The sequence below is a fragment of the Aphelocoma coerulescens genome, chromosome 1 (assembly GCF_041296385.1).
Source record: "Aphelocoma coerulescens isolate FSJ_1873_10779 chromosome 1, UR_Acoe_1.0, whole genome shotgun sequence".
Lineage (NCBI taxonomy): Eukaryota > Metazoa > Chordata > Aves > Passeriformes > Corvidae > Aphelocoma > Aphelocoma coerulescens.
The window spans coordinates 29,599,248-29,619,762 of record NC_091013.1 but is presented as its reverse complement, the minus strand read 5'-3'; positions in this window follow the sequence as shown (position 1 = coordinate 29,619,762).

The following is a 20,515-nucleotide window of genomic DNA, read 5'->3' as shown; positions in this document are numbered from 1 at the left end:
TAAGTAACCTCAAGGAGGTAAAGTCCTTCCTCTAAGTGCATGTCTGAAAATAATGTGATTATACTGGTTAGTTTTCAGAGAACAGAGTTTTTTAGGTAATGATTTCTCATATATTTTCACAGAAGTTAGCATGGTGATGGAGATGACTGGAGGGTATCAGCCTCTCCCCTTAATTATGAAACATAATTGCTAAAAGGAAATCAAAACCTTTGCTTATTTACTGGCTAAATTGATGCTGCAAGAGTAGCCATTGGTTAAGAATTGGTTGCATCACCTTCAGTGCAGGCTAAAGTCTCTTGTTCACAAATTAAACAGTACCTTTGGTGTACATTTTTCTCTTCATTTCTTCATCACCAAATGTGCTTTAGTCCTAACCTAGAGGGACCACCTGTGAGCGAAAGGGTAGTTTAGTCTCCATGCTTATTCACTCCTTGGTCTCTCTGCTGAGACTGTCAAGCCAAGAATGCCAATTAGTTCAGCATTAACAAGCCCCTTTATGTGTTCTATTGGGCCTAAGAATTGACAGCTTCAATTCTGAATTTCCTTGGTTATGTGGATTTATGTTAAATTCTTGTTTCTCATGAAAATGCTCTCAAGCCTCTAGTTGGGCTGTAACTAATTGTTTCAGAATTAAAAGTGGGTGCAAATGAAAATCTGGTCAGGTTACCCTTGGACTTGGATACACTATCAAAGCTAATCTGTATAGATCTTGCTTAGCTGTGTTTACAGTGCTCCTCTGAAATAATTTTTTTGTCTAAAACTGTGACAGGTCTTAGTTTTATATTGATGGATGTGCATGTGCCTGATCCCTAAGCAAAGAGTGGGGTTTGAAGCAAGCCCTGTTCAGAAACAAATTTTGAAAAGGAAAAGAATTTTAAATCCATGCCCTATATAAACTGCCTTGTACATTTGGTTCAGTGTTAGCCCATGCCTGCAAAAGTATTGCAAGTGCTGACTACTTACGGGCTACATAGGGTAGTTGTGCTTTCTCCTGTGTTACCCCACATGCTTAGGAAGAGGTATGGGTAAACTCCAGAAAACCATGCTACCTCACTTTCAGTATTCATCATGCCCTCTTAAAAGCCTCCATCACGGGAATTGCAAAGTAAAAGAAGAAAAAGAAAAGAAATGGCAGGGGTTAGGCTACTGTGTTGCTGAGATCACAGCATGTCCCAGGATCCTGTACTTTCTCATTGCTTCCCTGTGCCAAGCCCTTCCATTGAGTTCTTATACTAGATTTAACAGGAGTGAAATTTTTGTTCGCAAAGGTTCTGGCCCCTCCTGGGGTAAAAGTTTATGACATAGATCCCCATGCTTCACAGCAACACCAGTATGCAATAGTCTATAAGCACCTGCAAAAAAAAAAAAAAGGCAAAATTAGAGGGATTGTTTCTAACTCTGCTTTTCCATTGACTGTACAACAGTAGTCAGCATGCCTGAAAAATGTCTCCATGCATGTTGTTTATAGCTCTGTTGCATTAGTCAGCTTCCTTTAATAAATCAGATACAAGTTGTGACATGTTGTTAATTCGATCACTAATAACCTGCTCAAATTGCAAATCTATGTCAGCAGGTTGGTGTTGATTAAGTCATAGTCACTACTAACATATTGTTTTAAATGACTGATAAATTTTATTTGCTTCTGTGATAGACTGCCTGCTCTGCTGTGTTTGGTTGTGGGCTTGTGGGGGATTTTTTGGGTTTTAGTTTGGGGTTTTTTTTTTTTGTTGTTGGTTTTTTTTTTTTTTTTTGTCTCCTTGTAAGCTTAGAAAAATGACACAAATGGCCCTGAGGTGGTCCTCTATAGGCCTTTCTCTTCCCCTGTTTGCTGCAAAGAGAGCTGGTAGCCACTAGAGGGGAGGAGACTGCCGGCTTTACTGAGCGCTCCACGCTACAGCTTGAAGGTGCAGAGGCTGTCATCAGACTGGTTGCCCAACGAAATGGTTTAAAATATGTTATGAAGGTTAGTAAAAAAATAAAAATAAAATGTTTTTCCCTCATGCCCCCACTTCCCTTAATGCATTTGAAATATTAACTGCTCAGCACATTGGCTCTCTTTGGAGGGTTACTATCTCAGGTGATAGCTGGGGGAGGGAAAAAAGCCTACGGTAACAAACATTTAAAATGTTACATCTGAAGGTAATGTGTTAAATCTTTCAAAGCAAATGTTTAATTTTCTATGCAAGGATGCTGGAAAATAAGGGTGTAGTCTAGGAATAACAATCATTTATTTCCTATGTGAAGTGAGAAGTTTTGATTTTATGCGTTTGAAGTTTCCAACCATTCTGTCCATTCCCCTCTTCCCTCCCTCCCCCCGAACTATTGATGCTGAAGAAATGTCTAAACTAGTAGAAAACTTAAGTATCATTCTACAAACTTTTTGAAACATATAGTCTGTGTTATAGCTAACCAAATCTAAGCCAGAATAGCAGAAAATCTCATTTTATCATCTGTAGATAGATAAATATATATTTCTTTCTTTATATATACAGTTGACCTTTTTATTTTATTTTTTAAAACAGAGTAAAATTCTTGGTATTGTTAAAGAGCTATAATGTAGAACTGTAGCTTGTTACACTTACTCTCCTGAGTGTAATTGCACTAAGATCATTCAGTTTCCATTTGGAAAGCCAGTGGCAATTACTGGAATACAATGTATCATGCATTTGCTCACTGGATATAAAACGTATATACTAATTCGCAATAAAATGTAACAGCTGTCAGTGCATTTTCTGCTCTGTTACTTCAATAAATTGGAACTCTGACTAGAAAATGGGAATATTGCATTTTTACACACTTCGTAATGTGTTTGCTTTTTGCAAATACAATTTATTTTTTTCATGACAAAAATTGTGGTTTGTTATTACTGCTAGTGGATAAATATTCTTATATCAGAATGAATTACACATGGTATCTGTAAAGAAGTAGTAATATTTTCTGCGTTTTATTGTAGCCTGTCTCCAGTAAACAAAATGCACTTAACCTACTTCTGTCATATATTTGGTATTTTTTTTATTTTATTTTTTTTAGCATTGCAATGGTTGAGAGATGGCAGGAGTCTATTTTACCCTACCTTTTCAGATATTTGGGTAACTGGTTAACATTTTATAGGAGACCGTTATTTCTCTCTTAGATTTATTTTTATTTTTATAAACATATATAGAGATAAATAGTTCTGGAAGACAGTTATTAACCATGACTCCTCACATTATGAACTAGTGCATCTGAGTTTTATTTAAGATAAAATGCCTGCACATTTGTGTAATTTTGTTACTTGAGGTCAGACTTTTCACAGATAATTAGCCTTTTACACACTGTGAAATCAACCTGCATTGGTTATTTGGCTAGACTCTTTGCTTCTGTTCTTTATTTCCCAGAAGGTTAACGTGCTGAAAATCTAGCTGCAAGCACATAGTACTGTCTCTTTGTGTTGCTAATTATCCCGTTGCATAATTATTAATATCAGGAGCAGGAAGAGGAAACAAGCACACCAAATAGTCATGAATGCTAGTGTTCTGGCAGGAAGCTAGTCCTGCATTAATAAAATGTGCCTGTGCCAATATCACAGAAGATAGGAGCGTTCCTTGTTAAGGATCATTTATTAACTGAGATCATCTTTTAGTTCGCCTTGGGGTAATGACTAATGTCAATGGCAAATTTCACAGTTGTCTAGAGAAATGAATTAAATTTGTAATAAAAAGCCCTTCGGCTTGTTGTACATGTTCATTTATTGGAGTAGTTGAACTAGGAGAACTGTAAGGCAACCAAGAACATTGGCTTAATTTTCCTTACATATAATAGTGACCTTTAGCTTCATATTGAAAAAGTTACCTATTATAGACTGGTAAATTAAATGAGAAGTTCCTCTAATGCAAAATAAACTAAGTGACTGAGCTAAGTTAAACGGCCCTTGAGCTTATGAGGTTTTTGGCAGAAACAAATTCTTTTTTTTTTGCTACATCTGTTCTGCACCAGCCTTCTGAAGGTGGTTTGGTATATAATCAGTCAGATAAAACATTACAAAGTGGGATGCTAAGTAGTAGTTAGAAGCCCATCCTATAGGATACCAGGATGATTACAAACTTGGGATAGTACAGTGACATTTTTCACATAGAAAGTGTGGTTTTGTTTGAAAACTTTCAAATGTTCTTTATATGTCTTATTTTATTTAAAGTCAAAGCTACCTGTATCCATTATTAAAAAGGGTGTGTTGGGATTTGCTTTTTTTAAAATTTATGTGTGCATTAAAAAATAGAAGAAAATCTTAAAATATTATCACTGCAGAGAATAAATATGAAATTTACTGTAAAATATCAAAATGTAAAGAGAAATGGCATGCACCACAGAACAGATGGAATGAGATTAAAATAGTTCTCTTTTCCTAGGTCAAAGGACAAGAGAGTTTTTGATATTGGGGCATGTATATTTTAGTTTTAGGAAAGATAAGCCCATTCCACCACCAATTTAGTACAGACTGTATGTAATGGTTAGTGTGGTGGGTTTCTCTCTTTTAAAGAGACAAGAGACGACACAAAACACAAAAAAGTATGAGGAAAATCCAGTAGACAGCAAGAGAAAAATATTACAGCTGCTGAAAGAAAATGGAGGTGGGAATACATTTACTTTGCCATCAAGACCTAGTAAGGCTCAGGATGTGCTTTTATGGTGACTCCCCAAAATCCTACTGCGGTGCTTGGAAAATGGTCAAAATCAATGCAAGAGTGCTGTCTTACTCTGCATGTTTGTCAAAGTTCATGGCAGAATTGTAGCACCAATGTTCTCAAAATCACCTTTCTGTTTGTAGAAATTCTCCATTTAATTCTGCAGAGTGGGTGCTTTTGTGTGATCTGGTGCTGGAATCCTGTGGTTTTTTCCATCAAATTTAATGTGACAATCATCTAGCTTATTTACTCTGAAGGTTCCTGAAGTTTTAAAAGTTTTGTAGATGTGCAATTTTCTTTCTGGTCTATGCAACAACATAAAATAACTCTTGGAAGTCTGGTGATTTTAATGGATACTTTCCCCATTAAATAATATTTAAAATATATTTTCGTGTGAATTGAAGGATGTTCTTACTATAACTGATGAGGCTGAGCAAAAATTTGGAGTGACTAATAACATCATGAAAATACAACTGTCAGTACGGATTCTTAATGACTCCCAGTGCAAACCATAGGTTGTTGACAGAGATGCAGGCATAAGATGTTTTTACATAATTTTGGCAACTCTTGTCTGCAATATTGGTGTGTGACCAAGTCAAGAGTGAATTATTTCAAATGTAAAATTAGGCTGTGGAGGAAAGGTTATAGTCAAGTGTAATATCCAGAGATTGTAATATATCCACAGGGAGTCAGTATTGCTGGGGATCTTTTTTGCACCAATCAGTTAATGGACCCAAACTAGGGAGGCAGAAAATAGGGAGTTAAATGCAGAGGTACAAAGCTGCTAATGGTTACTGTTTATTTTTTCTGACAGAGAAGGTCAACTTTAATTTTGTATCTGTCACATGCCTGAATTCTAATGTATCATGTTAGCAGCTTTTAAGAATATTCTGGAGATGGTTACCAGAAGATAATGCAGAAATGAAGCATGGTGGCATTCGTAAGTGGGGGAGGGAAAAGAGCAGGCTTACATTGTCCTTCGGTGTAAATCATTGCTAAGTTTAGTGGGACAGCTATCTTTCTTTAAAGTCCAGACTAATATTCATTGCACAGACAGGATGATAACTAATTGAAGAAAACTGTATGGCTCTGAGTAAAGTCTAAAAGTTTATCTTTTATTCCATTTTGAAATTCAGAAAAAATGCTTGAGAATATCTTTTTCTTGAGCAGTAAAAAAGGGTTTTGTTTAACCGCATGTAGTAAAATTGCATTTTCTCACTAGCAAGAATGTATAGGCAGGAGACTTTCGTTTCAAAAAGGCTCCTCTAAAATCCAGCCATTGAAAGTTGTGAATATGGTGAGCAAGTCCTGTGTTTTTAAAATAAATATTCTAATGCCTGCTCAGAATGTGGGCATGGGTGTGTATAAAAAGTGTGGTTTACATAAAGTTTTCAGTATGTTGATTTAAGTGGTTTTTTGTTTGTTTTTTAAAGAAAGAAGAAAAAATATAATCAAAGCTAAAACTTGATCTGAGTGACAGAAAAATTCTAATTTTGGGGTTGATAAAGACAGTGATCATATACAGGTACTTATAAATTTCAATATGCAGTTCTAAGAACAAAACTAAGATTTTTTATGCGTAAGGAAAAGTAGAGTAAGTCATACATAATTTTTTTCCACAACTTTTTTTCTTTTCTAAGTGATGTGTGACCAATAATATAAAACCTTTTCAAAAACTCAATGAAACAAATGTCCTTGCAGCCAGAAATATGAAAGTGTGTAATTATTGTACAATTAAATGAAATGATTGAATATATATTTTTCTTAAAATTCAAGTCTGTCAAGGATTTACAAAATTAATACCTGGAATACCTGCAGCATATGTCAAAATGTTTCAGAAATTTTGGTGTGAGGAATATCTGAAATTTGGGCTATCCTTAAACAAGTCGGCCAAATATGGATTTAAGTGGCTAAGTTTCAAAGTGCTGGCTCGCTTTTGGGCTTTTTGTATTGTTTTATTCTTTTTTTTCAATTCTATTAGCCCTTTAGGAAAAGATCTTTCATCTCCGCTCTGTTTACTTAAACTAAATTTTGTATTTTCTACCAAGAGGCATATTCTATTCTGGATTTGTTTGGGTTTTAATAATTTTTCCACCTCTAGTGAACTGTAGTACTTACTTTTCACAGCCTTAGCTGACCAAGAAATACAGCAGCATGGGAGAAATAAAGCAGATATGGGTGGGGTTCTCTGAAACAGATTCATTTTCTCTCTGTGCATTTCTATGCTGTGGAAGAGACTTTATGCTTATTCACACAGAGGGAGTTTAGAAATGTTTTTAGAAAATGCAGATGTGTAAAGCATTCTTAATAAGGATGGGAAAAGAGTTTGCACTCCCCTTTTAACCACTCTCTCACCTCAGCCCTTTTCAGCATGTAACCTTATTCTCTGTGGGATTACTTGGATGAAAACCAATTAGAGAACTGCTCACACAATATAAATGCATACAGATTAGTACAGATTGAACGGTACCAATGCCAACTAATCATACAGTATATAAAGTCCTAAACAATATAGATATTAAGGAATGATGGGGAAATGGACTCATATTGTTATAAAACTGAGCACAAAATGGAAGCAGCATAAAACTGTTTATTTAAATAATAAATAAAGTATAGGTTTTCTTTTGCTCCCTCCTTTTTTTTCCCCTTTGTGGCAATCTGCCCATAGACAAAACTAAGTATACCAAAGAAAAGTCAGCCTATGTGTTCTCCTGGGTATTCCCCATGCCTTCGTGGTAACTTTACTTTATTGCTGTTGTTTTTCATCCTTTAACTGTCCGTCCCCTTGATAACATCGAATGAAGAGCTTATTCTCCAGCTGGGATGGGAATGAGAAAATGGTCTCCTCTGAGGTGGATGCTGATGCCACTACAAAGGTGTCTGGGAGGGACAAATAGAGACTGTGAATATAACTGAGTTATTTTAATGCATGGCCCCCAAGGACTGTGTGACCTGAAAGGTTTGTTTTGCTGAGGGAAGCCTGCAAGAGGATGAGTGCAGAACCATGAGATCAGCCATTGTTTCCTTTTGCGTTGGTGTTGTCAATTCCTGACATTCCAGGGAGGATATTTTGAGGAAAATATAGTACTTTTTTCTCTTCACAACTGTTTCCCAGCAATGGAAATGGGATGATAAAAAAATGCAAGTCTCCTTCAGGTTTCATGCTGTCTTCATACTACAATGTCTGTTCTGGTATGCCTACAGCTTTGGTCATTTGTTTTCCCTTTACCTTTTTTCATGCTTTTTCTGTTAGCATAAATAGGAAAATGTTTTAGTAATTAAACTGTAGGCTTTCTGATGAGCAGTAAGTTCTTCCTACCTCCTTCTGCTGAGGTTTCTTTGCTATATATAATCATGGCAAAACCTTCTGCATTTTAAAGTAATATGGACAATTATGATTCTGTTTGTAAGTAGAGCCATGTGAGGTACCTGTTATTTACTTTAATACTGAAAAAGCTTTTTAATCTTTGAAAAACATTTTGGCAACAGTCTTGAAATAATATGCCAGAATTTTGAGTGTCCTGCTTCATATCTTCTCCTGGGCATTTGTCTGACTGATCTCTTAGCTGCTGAACTGAATTGTCCACTTACTATTGTACTCAAAGTGATAGAGTAAGAAGTCTATCTAGATATAGCTACAAATCAAAAGAAACACACATAAAAAGAACTGAGTCATACTCAGTTTGGAAAAAAAAAACCCTAACATAACTAAAAGAAAATGGAATAGTTTACAGGAGAGATGGGTGTGTACATTGGTCTTCTCCAGAACAGCTGTCATTTTTAGACCAGCAGTGATTATGCATTGAGTTTTACTCTGAAAGTGTTTACTATAGCATTCAGGAAAAAAAAGGCTAATTACTGTAGTCACTCTCTGTACTATATAGTGTCTGTTTTTCTCTAGCTTCAAAGAAGAGAGAAATCTTTCCTACCATGTTTGTTACATAATTTTAGCTGGGTTTTTGTGCTCAACTTTTGATAGAGATGTGCACGAACTAGAATGTCTGCATTCATTAAGCTCTCACTGCTCAATTCTGTAGCTGCAATCCAGAGCCAAATCCTGACTGTATGCTCAGATATTAATTATGTCCTAAAAGGAATATTGGATTGGCCCTTGTGCATGTGACACCCTCATCAGATGATGTCTAGGTGCTGTAATTTCCTTAGCTGGAGTAGTCTAATAATGATTTCCGTGTCGTGAAAGAAAGTCATTTTAGAAGTGGTGAAGAGAGAGAGCAAGAGCTAGTGGAGAGCATGGTACCTGAGCAGTGTGACTTCTTAGTGCTACACAGCAGGAGAGGGCAGTAGGGGCCTAATGTCTCACAAGAGTTCATGTAATCCACTCATCCCTTCGTGGTTTGCTCAGGCTTTGGGGACTTCAACAATTGCTTGGTGGAACATTTCATTTCAGAAAATTCCCATGAGCAAATATGACTATTATGTTGGAGCTTCTGGATTTTGCCTGGAGATGGGATCACTGGGGTTATTCATGTCAAGCCTTAGTGAATTTGAAGGAATACTGACCTTTTCCAAGAAAAAATCAGACCTGATCATTTGAACTTTTAGAGGTAGTAATTTTTTATCATTAATATGAATAATTTCTCCGATTTTCTAGAATGAGATTTATTTTTTCTCAAATGCCTTTCATTGCCATTGCCTTAATATTGCTGAGCTTCTTGGTCCAGTTTCAGGAAGGAGCCAGCTGTCTCCATTGTATTTCTATGGAGTGAAAAACCCTGACCCTCCTCAAAAGGCAAAAATGTGCCTCTTCAGTTCATCTGAATGTTTAAGCCATATTAGGAAAAATTATTACTTACTATAATAACCAACACTGAAGATGAAACTTTTCATTTAGAGCACTTTGCCATATCACCTATCACTCCAACTTAAAGTAAGCATACTTTGAAAGGAATTATTCACATATAAGAAGCAGGACTATGTTATACCATTGGTCACTGAAGATTTATTCTTTTTTCTTGTCTGTCACAGATTTGTCAAGGACCAGTCACGGAAATGAAGTATCGTAAGTCTGAAGGGTTTAAAATAGGGAAAAACCTACTAGGTCATCAACTCCTCCCTTCTGCTAGGAGAGATTTGTTACTGACAGTATAGTCTGAAGTGCTCTGTCCACTTCAATTTTTAATGACACTTGCTGTTGTCTCAAAGTTCTGGCAGGAGAAACAACATTTTTCAGAAAAAAAACCCATCAGTGGACAAAGACTACTAATACAGGAAATTATATGGAAGTTAGAAGTTTTATGTGAACTTTCCAAAGTCTCAGAAGGCATCTGTCCAGAAACAGTGAAAAAAGTCTGGGCCAACAGAGGGAAGATATCCACTGTTTTTGAACATAAACCATAAATGATAGCAGAGCATTGATTTTTTAATAACAAATTTTATGTTATTCTATAAAAATGTATTGGTAGGAAAAAGTAAGGGATAGAGGGTTGCATTTGAGTGGACAAAGAAGAAAATTAGCTGCCAAGGGTAATAGCATCTGTGCAGTACAACACTATTTCTGTTTCAAGCAGAGGATGGTGTGAGAAAGCAGCACACTGCTTACTGATTCATCTCAAAAAGCATGCTGAATCCCGAAAACCTGCCAGAACTAACAAGATATCATGGGTGAACTCCTGTTCCCAAACAAGTGAGCAAGGATCTTGCCATTGACTTCCTTGGGGTTAGGATTTCACACAGTAGTTGAAATTTCTGTTGTGCGTTGTGGAGCTGAGGGGTCACTGAGACTTCGACTCATGAATATGCATACACAGTGCTGTACTGGGAAGTGAAATGTGGGCTTCAAAGAAACAGGGAGAAATCAGTCTGGGATGCTTTCTGTACCATCTCCTGACCGGGTCTCATTTCTACTAGGCTGATACTAATCCCAGACATTCCTTATGAATTTGCATTCCAGAGAACAATAACCTACCTGAAAGACTGCATTTTCTCTAATTCCCTTTTAATATCCTGTTTGTGTTCCTGAGTGTGTAAGTAATTGATATGTTATTGTTATGCTTAGACTTCAGGGGTATTTTTGAATGCTATCTTCAAGGAAGTGGTATCAGGGCATCATGTGAATTGTGAAGGAAAGGAATGCCATAGCTGACTACCTCCTGTGGCCAATAAAGCTCTGTGCCATGCTCTTTCAGATTTCACTCTGTCATTGATACTGTCAGTTCCAGGCTTCCTGCTGGTCATATTTACTATCCTAGGCTGTGGGGGTGGGGAGGCAAAACTGCCCTCCAAATAGTAGAGATCTTATTAAGTGGGAATCCTGAAGATCAGGCTGGAGACCTTGAGTGGATTATTGGTATATGCCTTAGTAGACATGATGCTGCATTTTGTACTGTTTGGAACATCTGCATGTGCTGGAGCATCTGTATGTGCCTTGGATACTTTTGTACCACTTACAGCAATAATTTTCATTGAGCTCATTCTCATCCCTAGTTTTAATAATTTAGATTCAATAAGGAAGGAATTATAAATATGGCCTCTTAGTCAAACTGTGAAAGATATTCAGTGTATGTGTTCCTGAAAACCCCACATTTTTATAGATTGTTCACACTCAGTACTAGAAAATCTTGACTGAAGAAAACAATACTCTTTGGAACAGTAGAAATAGTGTGTTTCTGAGTATAAAATGTTTGGAACAGTATTGACTCAATCTGATTTTTCTTCATCATTTTCAAAAATAATCCTTTTTTTCCACTATTATATTCCCCACATCAAAACATAAAAAAATATTGTCCATTTTTATATGTTTCTGGTACCCTGAGAAGAGTTGAACAGAGCATTTTCATATTAGAAAATCCAGAAAATGTATATCAAAAGACATAGTATCCATCAACAACTGAAGATAATGATTTTTTTTAAAAAACAGGAAATTCTCAGCCAATATTTGTCATTCATGCTAAAATTCTGCTCCCTTTATCCATTTTTTCATTTCTATATCAGAAAAAAATTTAGCAGTTCTAGTCATCCATGAACACTCCCCACCCAAAACATAGCACCACTATAGGGAGATCTCTATTCAAAATATCAATTTTGCTATATAACTTACTTTCCTAATAAATTTTGCAGTGGTATAAAGAAAATTAGACCACATTTTTCACTCATCCTTCCTCAAGGCAGCACAGCTTTTTAGATTTGTGAAGTGGGCACTGAGGAACAGAATGGCCCTGTAATGTAGTTCACCACTTGCTCTCTACTGGAAATTTAGAATGGCTTCCTTAAGAGCAGTTTACAGTATAGATATGACCTAGGTCCCTTATGTAGCTGGGCAGTTTTCTACCCTGAAGTCATTAGTAGAATTAGTAGAATAAGAGCTGACTAGATCTTGTTCTTACTGAAGTCTGCTGCTGGAGCTGATAGTCTTGTAAATGTCTGTATTGCAGAAGAAATACTATGGGTGAGTCTGTGTCTGAGGACAGAATGAAAATACAGATAGTAGGATTCAGCTGGCCTTAATTCAAGTCATTGTTCCCAAATGTCCAGTAATGGCCACCTACTGATCCTAGTCCAGCTGGCAGCATGTGCATATAAAAGTCTCCGTGGAGATAAACAGCAATTAAATCACAGAGAGAAAGTGAGAGAGAGAGAGAGAGAGAGAGAGAGAGGGAGAGAGAGAGAGAGAGAGAGAAAGCAATTGCTGTTGAAGAAGCTAATACTGGGAAATACCACGAAACCAAGTTTCTACTGCATGTGTAGCATTATTTCTTACAGGATTCAAGCTGCATGCACCAAAGTAGAAAACACTGATTGCCTAAGCATATTGGGGGGGAATAGAGCTGGATATGATTTACACTGTTCAAGGCCACAGTGCCTGTGCTACTGTGATGGAAAGACATATGGTGCTTGCTTGAAGCAAGCTGAATACAAGCAGAGGTCAGTCTTGCACTGGTGAACAGTATCTTGCATGTGGATATACAGTGCTACTGGAATTCAGCAGTGGTTAGCACAGCTTGCTTTTCCATTGTGGACATTGTAGAATTGGGGTTACAAGATGCAACTGTGCTCATCACTGGAGAGGTTATCCTGAAAAATGTATTTGTCTGCAGCAGTGATGGTATAATTTCTGTTATAGGAGCCTTGTGCCTTTGTTAAGAATTTCTGTTTCACCAAAATATGATTCTTTTAGACTCTGCATTCTCGTGATACTTAAAGGAAATAGAGTGGGTTAATACCCAGGAAATTCCTTCTTAGAGAATGGAATTTACTATTTTGGATATTTACATTAATTTTTTTTTTCTATTAAAGTGTCTGTGAAGGAAAAACTATCCTGGAGTGAAACATTATTTACCTATATAGAGGATTTTTACAGGAATTTTGTTTTCAGGTGCTTTGACTCAGCCAGCCTTTCTGTTGGTTAGCATTTGGATTTTGTTAAAAATCTGAATTTATGTCTCTCTTTCTCATGCACTCTCTAAGTTTAACTCACATAGAGCCAGTAAATGGTAATTTTGTTTCCATCCTCATACAGTAAAAAATAACCTCTTAGCTTTAAGATGACTTTGCTTTTTTGCAAAGATGTGGTACGCAGGTCAAAATCAATATGTATCCAAATCCTTTGTGGCAAGAAAAGATGGATAAAATGCTTTGAGACAAAATTTTAAAAACAAACACTGTAATTAGCTTTTATTTAGTCTTTTTTTTTTTAAGACAATGATTTTCATTTCATATGGAAATGTAGATTTCTTCAGAGTAATTTCATGTTCTTTTTGGTTTAAAGCAACTTTTTTCCTTTGATTACTGAAATATGCAGTTCTCTCTATTTAACACGTAATATCAAATCAACATACTTCCCCCTTCCCTTTTTTGCTGATGACAGTCAGCAGAAATCATGTTCCAAAGTGCCCTGAGAACAAGGACATTGATCTCAAGTGAGACTCTTGTGCCACCTTCCCCTTGTCACTTTCAGCTGTAATTTGTTAAGATACCAGCTCTAAATTATTAAACACTTTATAAGTATAAATAATTCAGCAGTCAACAAATAAAGTGACAGCCCATTAATCAGTTTCTGTTCATGTACATAGGTGGCATGCTGTGGTCTGCGGTGGGGTATGAATTCTGCTGAAGTCCGTGTGCCTTGCAGCAGTGCTGCTTCTTCTCATATCAGGAAAAGGTTTATGTGCATCTTCTAGGTTTGTCATTTCTTTGCAACAAGATCCAACAAGTTCTTGCTAAACTCTAGGGAGGGTCAGTGGTGAATTGAGGCTTTTATTGTATGAGACCACACTGATATGCACTCTTTCCTTCTGGCCTGGGTTTAAATCTTTCAAGGGCCAGCCCAGCTTGAGAACACCAGAAATCAGGCAGTGTGCCTGTAAGCAGGAATACTGCAAACTGACATGGTCCAAATGACAGAAGGAACATGTCTTTGCTATTTCAGGCATCACCTGAACAAGGGAAGCAGTGTGTGAATCAGGCTGAGATTCTTGTATGCTGCCTATAAGGTCAGCAACCATCCCCTCCTCAGGATTTCAGTAAAGTTCTTGTCAAACACAAGCAGCATGTACCAATGAAAGGCTGTTTTCAGAACAGCATATATTTCAAATCCAAAGTATTATTAGAGTTTTTCAGTACAAATGTGGCCTGTTCCTGAAATTCTACCAAGAAGAATTCAATGGACTCAAATGTGGTACAAATGTCCTCGGACATTTTTATCCCAATATGTCACAAAAATCTAGGTAAACCTATGTATGAGGATTATGCACTGTGCTTAGATGTGCTGTTATTTTGGGGGAAAAAAAAGAAAAGAAAAATTCTCTGGAAAGTCTTTTAAAAAATGCTGTATGAATTTTTGTGTTTTTAAATCACTGTTTGACAAACATAAATGTAGAGTGAACGCCTTTAAGTCTTCATTTTCAACACCGCAGGTGTTGCAAATTTGGATTGGCAGTAAAAAGTTTCCTCAGGAAGAATGGGAAAATGGTTGTTTAACAGCTTTCCATTCTCATCTTGCATAGAAAGCCTGGGAAATTCTTGTTGTAATGGAGAGACTACAAAGAGGCAACTGAAATGATCCTAAGTCAAGGATCAATCCATCACACATAGGAAAAGATTATGTATGTGTCAATCTCTCTTGCTTTTTGATGCAGAACAAATGGATGTTACCCTTTGTAAATGGTTTATATGAATGCCAGTGCAGCGTTTTAATAGAACAGGCCAAGGACAGGGAGACCTCAGACTTCAGCACAGTCAGGGTTTCTTGCTGGATAAAGCACTAGACTGGAACTCGCAAGACCTAAGTTCTGCTCTCACCAAGCTGTTAGATGACCTTGAGCAAGTCACTTCACCCCTACACAGCACCCGTATAAAACTGTGATAATGATATTGACCTCTTTTGTTACAAAACTGTGAGGTCTAGTGTTTAAAAGTCCTGCTTAAGAGCAAGTGGTGGTGTCACCCTGTGCATAGTTGGAACTTGGATGAGACAATTTTTGGACCACATACATGCAAGTGAAGAGATTCTAAATTACACTGGCGATTTAATTTGCATAAGTGCTTGAAAAGAGAAAAGTGAGCACCTGTGATGAAGCTGGTCTGAATAATATATAGTAAGTAGGTGCAATGGCAGTAACAAGAAAATAATGTGGTTCAGAAACTGAATGTGAGAAATGACAAGTAAAATGGCAAAGGAAAACTTTCACTAAAAGGAATGTGGCTCTATAGTGAAGCTGAGTAAATTATACAGATTTTGTATAAAATAAAACAGTTTGGATTTTTTTTTTAGAGTGGGATCATATTAAACCTGGGAAGTTCTCACATGTAAATAAAGGTTAGGCTCACATCTTTCCTGCAGTAGAATGGATGCAGAAATCCGTTGTCTGGTGGAGAACGTACTGGGACATGGGAGTGTTTATTGCAAAGTCAGAGCATCACTGAGCTAACTGAGGGTGAGGGAAACATATATGACATATTACTTTTCTGACTATTAAAAGATAGTCTCTGGTCAAGGGATCAGGTTTCTGGATAATGAGTGCTTTTAAGGTCTGCAAGGTTAAGATGATGTGGCATCAGCTATATATAAAATGCTAGTGCTGCCACTTGAAGCGGAGCTCAAGGTGAAAGTTAAAACTGTCATGGAACAAGGTGGCTGAAAAAGTTGCAAGGCCAATTGACTGGATCAGCAGTATGGTGGCAGTTAGAAAGACAGGCAAACTGATGATCTGCATCAATCCAAAGGACCTCAATAGCATACTAAACTGCTTATACTGTTCCCTGCCAACAGTCACTGAAATATTGCCAAATCGAGCGAACACAATAGTCTTTTCAGTCATGGATGCCAGAGATGGCTTCTGGCAAGCAAAACTGGATGCAGCAAACAGTTACTTGACAACTTTCTGGACCCTGTTTGGGTGCTATCAGTGGCTGACAATGCCATACAGAACAGAAATCGCTTGAGGGGGTACCAGCAGAGATTGCACACAGCCCCTGAGGGTTGTCTGCTGCAGATATCAGTGCAGATGACATTGTTTATACTCATGTGGGAGGGCAAGGATTGAGCTATGGCCAACCATGATCATAAATTTTCTCTGGTAGAGACAAGAGACAGCAAGAAAGAACAGTCACGAGCAAGCATAGGAATAGCTGTACCAGCTCAAAACAAAGCTCTCTAACCCCTCTTTCTAGTGGAGGCTGGTGGAGGAAGTCAAGAATACGAAAACATTTCAAGCACCCAGTGATAACCCCACAAATTTCTTCTACAGCGAAATTTGAGGAGCCAGACATGGCTGTAGAGCAATACACATCCTTGCACATTATCACTACCATCTGCAGGACCATCAGTAGCCTCTGAGAGGCATTATTTCCCCCTACAAAAAGCCCTTCCCTTCCCTTCCCTTCCCTTCCCTTCCCTTCCCTTCCCTTCCCTTCCCTTCCCTTCCCTTCCCTTCCCTTCCCTTCCCTTCCCTTCCCTTCCCTTCCCTTCCCTTCCCTTCCCTTCCCTTCCCTTCCCTTCCCTTCCCTTCCCTTCCCTTCCCTTCCCTTCCCTTCCCTTCCCTTCCCTTCCCTTCCCTTCCCTTCCCTTCCCTTCCCTTCCCTTCCCTTCCCTTCCCTTCCCTTCCCTTCCCTTCCCTTCCCTTCCCTTCCCTTCCCTTCCCTTCCCTTCCCTTCCCTTTTCTTTCTTGTCTTGTCTTCTTTTCATTTAAATTCTTCTTTCTGCCAATTTTGCCTTTATGGGAGTCATTTGGTGATTCTAATTTACACAAACATCCCCACATTCTTTTGAAAAATTCAATTGCCACTATATATTTCTCCTGTACAGAGGCCATTTTGATGACAAATTTCTTTCTACGATTGTGGGAAAAGGCCTTATTATTAGTTTTAGGCAGTTGGGAAGCTATTTATAAAACCCTTCTGCCTTGCCTTAACTTTAAACTAGACTTTTTTTTATTATGAACAATGCTTTTAATTTTGTATAATTGAAAAAAATAAATAATTTTTTAATAATTCAATAGAAGACTGTAAGAAAGTATCTTCTTATCATCTGATAATTCTATAATTAAATTATTGACAAAAACTAGTTGTTATTTGTTCATGATAGATTTTATTTGATTTTTTCTCTGTGTGCAATCTTGTACAGATATTTTATTTTAGTAGATAATGTTAATTTTTATTTATATTTACTACAACATTATGTCTTTAATGTCTTTAAACCATCCACCATCTGTATTTTACTTCTCTAATCTTTATGTTGTCCTCCTACATAATATTAAATACCATTCTAGTGAATTTTCACTGGTTTTTTTGAATTTACGTTTATTGAGTTTGAGCATGTTATGCTCACTCTTTTACCATAATGATTTGAAGTTAAATTTTTGAGCTAAGGCTTGTTTCATAACTAAGTAAAATACAATTTCTGCTGTGGATTCTCTTTTTAGCTATTCCAAGTGTGACTGTCTAAATTGTGTTGTGCCTTGATGCAGTGTTTACCCATAAGGTAAACAGGGTTACCCCATTGTTGTGCGTTTTGCTTTGTCATTAGTGTCTCTGAGCTTTCCTACCATCTCATTGGCTTTACCACTGCCTTGTGTGGAAGATAGTAGAACAGTATTCACTATTTATTTTTTTCATTTAGGAATGGAGTTGAAATTCCTCAGGATTCTACTTTATTTATGGGTATAAGAAACTTTTTGTTCTTACTTTACTTTAGGATTCTTTAATGTGTTGACCTAATTTTTTATACATTTATATTTTTATATGTGCTTATATTTCTGAGTATGTATTGTAAGAGAGATAGAAAAAGGTCTTTTTGATAGGAAAATAACTCTAAACATTAAAGAAAGCTAAAATTTAAATGAGAAAAGTCATCTATAAACAACAATAAAAAAGACTCCCAAACCCAAAATATTTAATATTGTTTCTGATTATCCTTTAAATAAGTTCTCTCATTTTTGATAGATATACCAGTTTACCTTTTTTTAACCTAAAAAAAAAAGCCTTACTTAAACTATTCGCTGCTGAATTTACATTGTCATCATCTGTGCCTTCTGTTGCACATCAAGCCAATGCTTGCAGAGAACTCTTAATGGAGGATCCAAGACGTCTTTCCTGAGTTGTAACCACCAATTCTGAATGCAGAATCGTGTAGACTGCATTGGAATTCCCCAGATGCATTACCTTGTATTTTGCCACTAAAGCCCAGCTGCCACCCTTCTGGCCACTCTTTTTTGTGGGAAGCCTTTGGAGGTCCTCAATATTTGCACAGCTAAAAGAAAAAAAAAAAAAAAAGAAAAAATTATGATCTGTAGAGTTGGAGATTTTAGTGTTTATACCCTTTTCCAGACCACTGATGATTTACATTGGAAAACAGCATCCCACTGTCTTCCATCTAGAGAATTAAAGAACATTTGGTCTATAAAGGTCTATGTTAGGACGTTTTCTTCGTATCCTTTAATCAGCTTTTAATCCATAAAAGATCCCCTCTACCAATCCTGCCACAGTTTAATTTCTTTAATATTCTTTGGTGTCAAGGACTTTCTAAAAAAGTAAGTACATCCACACTTCTGCTGACATTGTCAGCACAATAGGGTAGCAAAGAAGTATTTTCTTTACAGAAATCAGGCTCTTTCCCTTGCAACAAACTTTTTTTTTTTTTTTTTTAAGTGGGAATGGAATCCTGCATTTCTTGAGATGGGAGGAGCATTGTCAATCTGTCGGTCTTCTGCCACAGTGACCTTTCATAATGTAGTTTACAGGTTGTGGCCAAAAGTCCTGTTAAGTTCAGATCTAACTTCAGAGCTCTTGGGTGAAGGCCATGTGGTTTAATGTCTTACTTCTTGCATGAAATTGATCTATCTGGTTCAACCTAATACCTGTTCAAGATCTTGCATGAAAGTCCAACCATAGGAACAAAAGAATCACAGATTCACAGAATATTCTGAGTTGGAAGGGACCCACAAAGATCATTGAGTCCAAATCTTAGCCCTGAACAGGACATCCAGAATACCACATCATGTACCTGGGAGTGTTGTGCAAATGCTTGAACTCTGTCAGGCTTGGTGCTGTGACCACTTCCCTGGGCAGCCTCTTCCAGTGCCCAACCACCTTCTGGGTGAAGAACCTTTTTCTAATATCCAACCTAAGCCTCCCCTGACACTGTTTCAGGCCATTCCCTTGGGTCCTGTCACTGGTCACCCGAGAGAAGAGATCAGTGCCTGCCCCTGCGCTGCCCCCCATGAGGAGCCTGTAGGCTGCGATTAGGTCTCCTCTCAGTCTCCTCCAGGCTGAACAGACCAAGTGACCTCAGCTGCTCCTCACACGGCTTCCCCTCAAAACCATTCACCACCCTCGTGGCCCTACTTTGGATGCTTTCCAGTAGCTTAATGTCTTTTTTTATTATGGCACCCAAAACTGCACACAGGACTCGAGGTGAGGCCGCCCCAGTGCAGAGCAGAGCAGGACAATCCCCTCCCTTGCCCAGCTGGCGATGCTGTGCCTGATGCCCCCCAGGACACGCTTGGCCCTCCTGGCTGCCAGGGCACTGCTGACTCGTGTTCTGCTTGTCATCCACCAGGACCCCCAGGTCCCTTTCCATGGCACTGCTCTCCAGCCTCTTGTTCACCAGTCTGTACATCCAGGGTTGTCCCATCCCAGGTGCAGAATCCAGCACTTGCCCTTGGTAAACTTCATATGACTGGTGGTTGCCCAGCTCTCTAATTTGTCTGGGTCTTCCTTCAGGGCTTCTCTGCCTTCCAGGGAGTCAATAGCTGCTCCTAGCTTTGTATCATCTACAAACTTACTTAGTATCCCTTTAGTCTTCTGTCCAAGTTGTTTATGAAGATGTTGAAGAGAAATCTGTTTGATGTGAAAACAGACCCTGATACTTAAAATGCTTTAATTCAAAATTAATTTAAAAATAAAATTACAGTGTGAACTGAATTGAAGGAAAAGTTTCAGAATATAATGGAAAAGAAGTGAGAGTATTCATTCACCTGTAATATAAATCAATTCTTACCTGGTAGTTACAGGCTTCATGTTTCCCATAATATTTCTAGTTGTAGCTTCTTTGTGAATTTTGCTACACATATTATTGCCCTTGCATACAGCAATATGCAATGAATTTTCAGAACTGATCCATAGTTAAAATCTACATATTTTTATACCTGGTTTTTATTTGAAAACTGTTTCCTAGGAAGACATACATATATTTATATTTGCCTTTTAGAAGGTGAAGAATAACACCTGGCATGTATTTTTCTACTGAAAATGTTTAGCTTCACATCACACATCTTCCTTGTTAGGAAATGAAGAGTTAATTAATCTCTCTTAGCTGCTCTCCATTTATAGTTCAATCAGGGAGTACATTCTAGAAGAATCAAATCCAGTACAGTTCATAGACATTGAAGTAATTTTGT